Source organism: Macaca fascicularis, chromosome 6, assembly GCF_037993035.2.
Source record: "Macaca fascicularis isolate 582-1 chromosome 6, T2T-MFA8v1.1".
Lineage (NCBI taxonomy): Eukaryota > Metazoa > Chordata > Mammalia > Primates > Cercopithecidae > Macaca > Macaca fascicularis.
Window position 1 is genome coordinate 26991551 of NC_088380.1, and position 11591 is coordinate 27003141.

Consider the following 11591-nt stretch of genomic DNA (forward strand, 5'->3'; position numbering starts at 1 on the left):
CAATGCTTGAGACCACAAGCAATATGGGATGATATGATACTCATTTCTGGGGTACATCTTAGGTAAGCAAACTCTTTGTATGAGAACTGTCATTTCACTTCTCAGGATGACCTGCCCAGCAGAGAGGAGGTATCCTTTCTTCTAGGAGCTGAACAATCATTGGGACACCTTGGCTGTGGAAAGGAGCTACCCGCTGTGGGTTTTCTGTGAGCTGTTCTATCACTCAGTAAAGCTCCTCTTTGTCTTGCTCACCCTCCACTTGCTTGCATTCCTCAGTCTTCCTGGTCGCAGGACAAGAACGTGAGACCCACTTAATGGTGAGGCTAAAAGAGCTATCACAAAAACAGAGCTGAAACATACCCCTTGCTTGCCATGTTGTAAGCCATGAGAAGAAAAGAAGAGCTGTGGCCCTTCAGGGAGCCCAGTCCTGCGAGCTCCGTCTGTCAGGGTTGTGACTCACTCTTTGGGACCCTTCGGTTCCTGGCATCTCCAAGATTGTGGGCACCACCATGTTCCCGGGTGTCAGCCATTCAAACTGCTTGCAGTGTACCTGGTCCAGCAGCAGCCTCACAAAGAGCTGGTGTCCGTGCCAGCGCCTGGAGTTGCCTGACCCACCGCTGCAGCTGGCATGTCTGACTGTGCACAGTGGCCGAACCCCACACTCGCTCACACACCCCTCACCATTCCACACCAGACTCACCCTTGGAAGTCATGGGACACAGGCTGGTAGCACGAGCCACACGCAGCCTGCCAGGCGGACTGGGCAAAACAAGCCCAGTGGGAATGAGCAAAACTCAGGCAAGGGTGCCACCAGCCACAGAGGTTTCTGGCCAGAAAAATGACACCCTGAAGATCCCCTAACACTATTGTAATTTCGAATGATTATCCCATGAAAATATTTTTATTTAAAAAATGCATTCAAAGAAATACTATGCTTAGATCAACATTTCTTTTGATTATACATTTTATAGCTGCGGAAATTTGTTATAACACTCAGTCTCAGACCTTGTCTTATTTGTTTGAGTTAATAGTTGAGATGAGCAAAATTCTAAGATGATCCCACTTCCATGACCCCACCTTCATGTAACCTTCTCCCTTCAAGGGTAGAAAGAACTTGTGAATATGATGATGTACCATCTTGTGATTAGGTTACTCACCAGTTTACTTTTTGTTACTCAATTAGGAGAGTCTCCTGGGTGTGCCTGACCTAATAAGACAATATCTTATGAGAATGTGAAGTATCTCAGAGATTCTCCTGGTAAATTAGAGAGAAACAAATGGCCATGATATAAAGTCCACACAGAACCCACGCCTAAGACCACAGTCCTAGGGTCACAAGGAAATAACTGACAACAACTTAAAAGAGCTTGGAAGAGGACTTGAGCCTCAGATGAGACTGCAGCCCCAGCTAATGCCTTGATTTTAGCCTGGTATAAACCTGAATAGAGGATCCAACTAACTAATTTGTGGATTCCTGATCCATGGAAACTATGTGATGATAAATATAGAATGTTTTGCAGTGAGTAAATATGTGGTAGTTAGTTAAAAAGTGATATAAAACTAATACAATAATGTCTCAAAAAGTAACAACTGCTTTTTTCAGAAATTTTGTAATTGCAACATTTTATCTTTAGCGTATGGAAGTCAAATTATAAATGTCTGTAGTGCTAAACAAAGTAGCATTAAAAAAGACAGCAGACTATAGAAGATACAGGGAATTGTAGGATGTGTAGCAAATTAATGGGTTAGTTTTACTCAAATCCAGCAGTTTGTGAAGATTTGAATATGGCTACATACTACATTTTTAAAAATAAGTAAAAATCTAGTAGTTTTTTTTTTTAACATTAAATCAGTTTGCAACCATCTACACCCTACCCCAATTAAAAAAAATCTATGTGGGCCAAACAATAAGTGAGTATGGGACCATTTTATGTTCTGTGCTATAAAATTTAAGAATAAATATATTTGCTTATGTTTTCCCTTTCGAGAATTTTTTTTTCAATTTCATATGTAAACCTTTCCATTTTCTTCCTCATGTATTTATTTTCTCTCTAAATTATTATTCATTCATTCATAAAGAACATGCTCATTGAGCATATTCTATGGAACTGACACTATTGAAGACATATTGAGCAAAATAGAAAGGCATCCCAGCCCACCTGAGATTAATTCCCAGAAGCAGGATACATAAAACACAATTAAAATATATAAATTATATATCAACCACTGTATATCATCGCAGATAAAATGTGAAGAAAAAAACTGCAAAGAAATTATGGAGAGAACACAAGTTTGGAGATAGTAGACGGATGGAGGAAAACTGTTTAATGCCAAGATTCTTTTGGCATTAACATTCTAAATTCTGGCATATTTTAAAAGTCTAATACAATGTCCTATGTACTAGAGCAACAAGGGTTGGGAGGATATTCTGCTTACTCTCAAAGAGCTTACAAGTTGGTGAAACTGACATACAAGGTAAACAGATTATATTCTGGTAAGTACTGTTATGATTTATAGCATACAAGAAAGTAAAGAGTTTTAGGCAAAGCATATAGGAATGCCAGAAATAGATGGTGAAATTTCCTAGAATGTGTGTAAACTATATTGAAATTAACAACTTTCAAATGTTTAGCTGGGCATTTTAAATAGTTAATTTCTGAGCACCATTCCATACTTCCAAGATTCTACTATTTAGAGATCCCATGTGGTCCTGTAGGAAAATCTTACAAAATTCTGAATGAGAGCTCAGACCTAAAAATGTTATAAGATCCCTCTGATGTCCATAAATACTTGGAAAATCATTTTTTTCCCATAGAGTTTTATATAAAGTCATGCCTATAAAGACTTTTTGTATTTTTAAAACATGGAGAGAGGCCGGGCATGGTGACTCATGCCTGTAATCCCAGCATTTTGGGAGGCTGAGGCAGGGGGATTGCTTGAGGTCAGGAGTTCGAGATCAGTCTGACCAACACGGTGAAACCCTAGCTCTATTAAAAATACAAAAATTCACCAGGCATGGTGGCAGACACCTGTAGTCCCATCTACTTGGGAGGCTGAGGCAGGAGAATTGCTTAAGCTTGGGAGGCGGGGGTTGCAGTGATACGAGATCACACCATTGAACCCCAGCCTGGGCAACAGAGTGAGACTCTGTCTTAATAAATAAATGAATGAATGAATGAATAAATAAATAAATAAATAATAAAAAAGAAACCATGGAGACAATTCAGTCCTGAAACTTGCAACATTTCCAAAAGGACAAAAAGCCTAATAATCTCTATTTTTAGAGTAACTAGGAGACAAGTATAACCTAAGATATCTCAAATAAATTATACCAAAGTGTTGGAGTCCCACACAAAGTTAGAAATCCATAAACTGTGGTAGGGAAGAATGGTGGATGAAATACCAAGAGTCTAGTCTTGGTGGAATCCATAGTCACTCCTGAAGGAGAAGATCCTAACCAAAAAGGAAATGTTATATCCAGGATGAAGACTAAACAAGCTCAAGTGCAAGCGAAAGTCAATAGAGAAGGCACGAAATTTGCCCAGTGACCCAAACATCTCAAGTTTCAGGAGGTTCTCGCAAAATAAAATTCCCCCCCAAATTTTGGGCCCTATGGTACACTGGTCCATGAAGCATTCTTAGAAGAAATCAGGGAAGCCCAATGACTACGTAAGCTCTCCTGCTCCAAGTTAGTTTCCAAGTGTCAGAGGAGCTGTGGTTATACAAAAAATCCATGCTATAAATAAGCATTCTCTATTGTAGCAGTGGCAGAAGAGGGCATTGAGTGGCAAAGTTGGAAACTATCTTTCCTATCTCCATTTCTTCCAGAGGAACCGATTGTAATAATTCAGAAAAATTCAACTCATTCACATAGGAGCAGCAAAAACAGAGTATACCTTCAATAAAGATGGAAGTATATGAATAATTGTCTGGTGAGGAAAAGATATAAAGAGTAAATTCATTTTGGCTCTGATATACTGCTTTCAAACTTTGAAGAATTTTCTTTCAAAGATGCTTCTTGCAAGAAACCAGAAGGGATATTTTCAAGCATAGTGTTTACCAGTAAATTAATTTGCAAGTTACGTGACCGGTAATCACAAAATTTTGTTCTTTAGGAGATTCTATAGAAAATTGTGACCATGCTAAAAGTCTTCATGTGTTTCTTTACCAATTTAATAGCCATGTTTACACTTTCTGAAACACTTTCTCTATCTTCTAAAAATATCTGAAAAGTTCCCTGATTACAAAAGGAAAGAGAAAATTACTGGCCTATTGAAAGACTAAACAGAGGCTGAATTAAGTTGCTTTTCTAGGGGGAATGCAAAGTAATTACATAGTAAGGGGTTAACATCTGGAACAAACTTAGCCGGATATAGTAGTTAAATATTGCCCTCTAAAACCTACAATATTGAGGGATTAAGACAAATGTAAGCTACTCATTATCTGTAATTGGTCATTTTTTAGAAAATAAATGAATGCTTTTTAAGTTAATACTTGGGTGCAACTGTTAAATTTTGTTTCCCTGTTAAAAAAAAATCAGTGCCAGAGATTCTCAGTAGAATCAGGTTAACTCTTTCTTATCTTTATATAATTTTTCACGACAAAATGTTGAATGCAGTTTCAACTTAATTGTATCTCTACCGGGAGTTGAGAATGCACATTATGAAGTGGTTCACCTTGACTGACTTCTCCAGTTAACCTCATCAAATCTCCAGTTGATCTATGTAATGAGTATCTAGTTCATCAGCCAGTATCTCAGAAGTCGAAACGTTTTACTGTAAAGAGATCAAAACTTTCTTCCAAGTTAACTCAGTTCCTATTAGTAAAATATAGTCAATTCATATATTAGTCTGTTCTCACACTGCTGTGAAGAAATAACCGAGACTAGGTAATTTATTTTAAAAAGAGATTTAATTGACTCACAGTTCTGCATAGCTGGGAAGTCCTCAGGAAACTTACCATCATGGTGGAAGGCATCTCTTCACAGGGCAGTGGGAGAGAAAACGAGTGTCAGCAGGGAAAATGCCAGATGTTTATAAAACCATCCAATCTCACGAGAACTCACTCGCTGTCACAAGAACAGCCTTGGGTAAACCACCCCCATGATTCAATTACCTCCCATCAGGTCCTGCCCATGACACACGGGGATTATGAGAATTAAATGTAAGTTGAGACTTGAGTGGGGACACAGAGACAAACCATATCAATTCATATTCCAACTTGCTATCAGTGGTTTTTCAACCTTTGTAATCTTCTTTCCCAAGAATAGTGCCCTTGTGTTGGTAGGGGGAAAGGGCGTGGTCTGAAGGATTTTCTCTAAGTCTTTGTTGGATTTTGCTGCACATCGGATGGCCACAGCTGTTTACCTGTGACTCTGCACTGATGCGTCTCAGTGTGTGGCTGCTATTACAAAGTCCTGTTGGATGCCATGTTAGCACCCACTACAGAAGTCCAAGTTCTTGTCTTTATTCTTCAAATGTGATGTCTGTACTTTGTGTTACTTCCTTGGATGACCTCATGCTATTGACCACACACCAACAGTCTTAGAACATGGGTCCATCATGTGGCATAACTGTCTCTTGCATATTATGTGGAGGCTGTGGAGGATTAGGGTACTATTTGGTACTTATCAATAGCTTTTGGCTTTTCTATTGTACAAACCCTCTGATGGGCGTTGCGGGGACACAGAGTCCTAGCTTATATGTTCCCATATTTTTCTCTTGCCTGAGTTGCTTTGAGTAGTATAGGCATCTTACTTGTTTTACTTCCAAAGTCTCCTCATCCCACTATAGCATCCTCTTTTGCTTAGCCTAGTGAAAACTTTATCTTCATTCTCTTCTTGCTTTTTCCCACCCTACATCTTCTTTGTGCCACTCAGAAATCAGCTGACCCAGGCATAATGGTGAAGGGGTTGCAAAGAAAAAATAAGTTTCAACTATTCCCAGTTATCTTTATTTATTTATTTTTATTATTATTAATATTTAAATCAAGTCTCACTCACTCTGTCACCCAGGCTGGAGCGCAATGGCATGATATTGGCTCATCAAAACCTCTCTACCTCCCGGGTTCAAGCAATTCTCCATTCTCCTGCCTCAACCTCCTGAGTAGCTGGGATTAGTCTAACGTCAAATTAAAATGTCTTATATGTGTGATTAGACTAATGTTAGACTAACGGGCTATTTTTTCTAATTTTAGTAGAGACAAGATTCCACCATGTTGGCCAGGCTGTTCTCAAATTTCTGCCCTCAAGTGATCCGCCCACCTCATCCTTCCAAAGTGCTGGGATTACAGGTCTGAGCCACTGCACCCAGCCATAATCCTAGTTACTTTTTAACACATTAAAGTTCACTATTTTGTCAAGATTCTCCAAGTAAACTTAAAAATTTCCGTTTGAAAATACCTCATCTCAAGATGATTAGGATCTAGAAAATTATTCTTCTTTTCTTATTACAGGAGGTTATAGTGTCTAATTCCTGTATTTAATGGTGAGGGCTCAAAATGAAGCTAGAAACACACAAAATAGAAGGAAAATATGACTCTCATTATAATATATTGTGTGCTCAGGGAGTAGTAGTTATTAGCAATATACTTCTCTAAAATTCAATTTGTTTCTCGTAGCTTATTCATCTTAATCAACCCAGTTAAAATAATTATGAGATAGTATCTACAAAGCCTCAATAACTCAGGATTTATAAACCTAATTCAAGAATTTGTTTAAAATGTCAACTATGATTAGGGGATAAATAATATACAATTTATTAATGACTAATGACTCAAATTAATAAATGTCAAATTAAAATGTCTTATATGTGTGGTTAGATTAATAACACACAATCTTTAATCACTAAGGAATTGCCAAAACTCTTAGGTAAGGGTTCATGTAAATATTATCTTAATTTAAATGGTATTGTTTCCTTTTGTTGTTCTGAGTTACAGCATTTCAAATATCATATTGATTCATATCAGTTAATTCTTTATATTAGTAATTTTAGTAACAATTATATAGGATACCAATCTGTCCTCATTTAGTCAGAGTTCCTGCTTTAATTACAATGTGTTCAGTTCCTAAATTTCAGCAACAAAGGTATTATTTTCCTTTTCGTCAATATGTAATTCTTTGCATTCAATGCAGAATGAAAGGAGATCTGTTTATTTCAAATAAATCTGAAAACTACGAATTGCAGCTGCTGGTTACTGGAAAGTTTTGTGTCAGCAGTGCCCACACATAACTGTGCAAACAACCCCACAGTGACTAACTCACATTGGCCTGAGTCTGTCTTTTTATGTCTCTCTGAACTTCGCCTGCCCAGAGGAGGGTTTTCCTTTTGTTAGCACTTTGAAGACAAGTGGACCTCATGGAGCATAGCTATGATCCGTTCTTTAAAAGGAGTCCCAATGTAGGCTATCTTTTGGCCCTAAAATGATTGCAGTAAAGCAGTATTTAACACTGTCTCTGGCTTAAACAGCTTGAGTTAGCTTGTTTAGATCATTTACTCACATTCTGATTTTAAGCACCTACCATAATTTGGCAAGCATCTACCATTTGACATACTGTCATTTCTATACTTCTTTGTCTATAGAAATATGTTTAAGTTTATATAACAAAGACACTAAACAAATAATCTAAGCCTTCAACTAATCAAAAGTGTATTTCATGGTAGATTAAAAAATCTTTTAAGTTGATGTTTATTTTCAACTTTTTTGATGCCATGTGCAATGGACTGAAGTCAATGAATTCTTGTGAATCTATATTTAAACTGAGAAACAATAGTTATCAATTTTCAGAAAAAATGTATGTAGCTACCATTTTCAGGAAAACTAACGAGTTTACATTTGAAATCAACATTTTTTATCTTTGTAATACTAAAATTTTCTCTTTTGTTTCAATAATTTAAGTGTTTTTCAGATGAAAGGAAATATGATAAATTTGCCTTATTTATGATAAATTTTAAATTAATTTTTTATTTATCATTTTAATGATAAATGTACCATATTTTCTTTTATCTGAAAAAAAGGGAGTGATATACACATATACAGGCAGGTACATACCGGTTTCTAAATGTAAATTTCGATATGCCACATCTAAAACCATGTACTAAGCAGTTTCTGGAATACCTAGATAAAATAATAATTATTTTCAAAATAGTTTGTGCTAAACTAGTGTTCCATGAATAAAAATAGTCCCAAATCGCCATTTTTATATTGCCAATTAATATTAATTTATTTAAGGAAAATGATCATCTAAAACAACTAAGTATTCTAAAACTAATGACAAAATATTAACATCATATTCTGAAAATTATTAATTCTATGGATATTTGGCTACAAAATCAGCTTTAAAATGTGATGTTTGCCTTCAAGAACTCATTTCCATTAATCAAAATTGTTGTAGCAGTGAAAATTCTTAAAGATTTGGAGAAAAAATTGTAGAAGTTCACCTGACAGTGTAAACTTTCTTGAAGATCAATTTATGTCCAAAGGCTATTGCCCAGTTCATCAAATATGTATATATCTATTCAACTAACTTGTACAGAATATCTTATTACAGGATAACTTTAAGTCAAACAACCAACCTTCAGTTGTTTGTGAGCAACTACATAAAGTAATTCCAAATGTGTTATCTATATTCTAAATTATTATCCATCTCTATTCCATGGCAGTTTATTGTTTATCTCTTGATGATGAAAATTTTGCAGTTAAATGATTCTTGTGTAAAATGAAAATGCTGAAGTATTTTGGGGAGTGAAAAAATCCCTATAAATGAAAGATAAAAATTTTATTGTTACAGAACATTTTGCCCATATTAACATCTGTTCCTATTTGGGGAGATTTTCCTCTTGGCAAGAAAGAACCATACCCATCCAATGGCTCCCAACCAGTCCCAGAATGTGTGGAGAACTGCTAAAAGAGCTCATCACTCTGCACCTGTTTCAGCTACACAGGCCAAGTTTGAACTGCAGAGTGAAGGCAAAATAATACACACAAGGTGCAGTAATTCAGCAAAAAGGAATTATATTATATGTCCCTAGTTGTCAAAATTCATGAATACCCTACATAATGTGATAGTATAAAGAAAACTCATCAGATTTATAATTGTAGCATTTAAATCTTTGAGACCACATATGGCTGTTAACATTTTCTAAAGTGAAATATAAGTATAATTAATTATTAACCCAAGTTAAATACTTTATATACATATTTTCTATTTACTTAAATAAGTCATCTTTGACATACTACTTCGCCCATCTTCCAGGGAATGCTACTTGCTTTTAGTAACTTGGCAGCTTCTTGCAAGTTATTTCACTGTGAATACCTAATCAACCTTGTTTCTTTTTTCTTTAATACTGAGGCCTGCCGGAGTACAGGAAAGGGTGTAAGTCACAATGTGGGAGTCAAAAGAGACCCAATTTATTGATATGTCCTTCCTACAAATTGCACATAAAAGATTGATGGGGCTCAAATTCTGAGAGAACAAAGTTCTGCTTCTATAAAGTGCAGAGATTTCCACTATTCCATGGATTCTCAAAGGCTACCTCTGAATTATAAAAATGGTCTATGCCTAAACTACCTCCCTTTCCCACAGAGAAACAGCAGTTTTATTCATTTTGTTGACATTATTTATTATTTTGGGAAAATATAAGGATACAATAGAAAACAACATTTATTTTATTTGAGAAGGAATTTGGCTCCTGCAGCCCTAATTAAACTGCTAACATTTGGGAGCTCTAGAATGGTTAGCAAATAACACGATGTGCTCTGATACTCACAAACCAGGACAATAAAATAAAAATAATAAAATCACTCATTAGATTTTCTATAGATTCAAAAGAAGCTTAGACTATGTTTCATTCCATTCAAGCTGAAAATCGATGCAATCAACAAGTAGCCATCAAGACTTCCAGAAATCAGGATATTGCTCCTGCCAAGACTTACTTTTACTAAAATCAACTGAAGACTAATCTCTACCATGTTCCCACTATACAACCTTGAAACTTTGAAATATATCAGGATTGGCTTTTGAGTCCATGTGTGTCTCAGAGTTGCAGTGATTTATTACTTAGGATAACTCATCTCTTGCCATTAGAAGTAATATCACTGTTTGTAATGGGGGTCTAGGTACCACTAAAAATCATATATCATTAGGACATCATGGAACATTTTTCCTTGTGCATAGAGAATATAAATTGTGTGAGGAGAGAAGTTTTATAGATATTGTACATCATTGCATTCCAGTACAAAGCCCTATTTCTGGTGTGTGAACAGTTCCAATCTATACTACTAGTAGTGTTGGTCTTGTTGCTATTATTATTGAATAAATGAACTAGTGAACACTAGACAACACTTACATTTTTAAAATATAATAAGAAATACAAAAAATTGTATAAAATTAGGCTTAAATGTATGAAGGAATATGTTTTGACAAATCAAATATTTCCTATAAGACTATTGGGTAGAACAACTGGTTTAATCAATATCTATAAAAATATTTCTAGAGAACATTCCATGTCCTTAATCTCCAGCATTCACTCAAATCCTGTTCACATCATAATGTGGAATTAGAGTCAATTTTGTGCAAATCTAAAATTAGCACTAATAATAATTATTTGCAACAGAACTAACAGTTTTCAATAGATCATTATAATAGAGGACTCCAGTATGATTTATACTGCCTTTTTAGTATCTTGGTATGTGCTGGGTAACATAAATATTAATGTCTATCAGTGTAGCATTCTGTTATTTAAAAAACATTTTCATATGACTTACTGTATTTTATTTATCAAAACTAGAGATGAAGTAAGCAGTGCAGAAATTTAAATACAATTTAAATAAAATAGCAATACTTGAAAAAACTAAGCCTCTGAATTATTAATTATCTAAACTACATCAGTATCCTTTAATGCAAGAATTTTTAAAATTATACTGTAATTCCTCTATTTGTTTGAGAATAATTCCTATTACTGCCCGATGATAAGAAATTGTTATAACTGTGGAAGTATATGAATGGTCAACAGTGAAAAACATGGTTTATCTTGTATAAAACCATAAACATGTTCAAAACCCCTATTTCATTTTTATGTGTGCTAATGACAGCACATATTTATTGAGCACCATCTTCATTTACAGGTGGATAGGTGAGAACACTCCCCTTCCATATGCCTCCTTTATTTTCTGCAGCATTCACCTTATGCTCTGCTGCCTTTGAAAACACATGGCTCTTCTGGGACACTCTCACAGTTCACTCCCCTTTCACTTATAAATTGTAATTTTTGAAAGAGTCTATGGTCTGACTGTTCATCCACAACCTGTTACCGCACATCACGATTCTTTACTGTTAAACAGATTCATAAAATCTTGGGATATTGCTAAGGCCAAACATGTCTTTAAAAAATGTTTTATCTACATAATTTGGAAGCATCCTTTTGCCAATTGGATATATTTATTTACATAAATACAAAATTCAATACATTTCATTTTTGCTGAAGCATTTTGAAATCAGATATCTGCAACAAAAACTGTCCACATTTATTGATTTGTTGTCTTTCGTACAGAGGTAGTTGTATAGAATTAAATTCTTAAGTTAACTTAAGGTT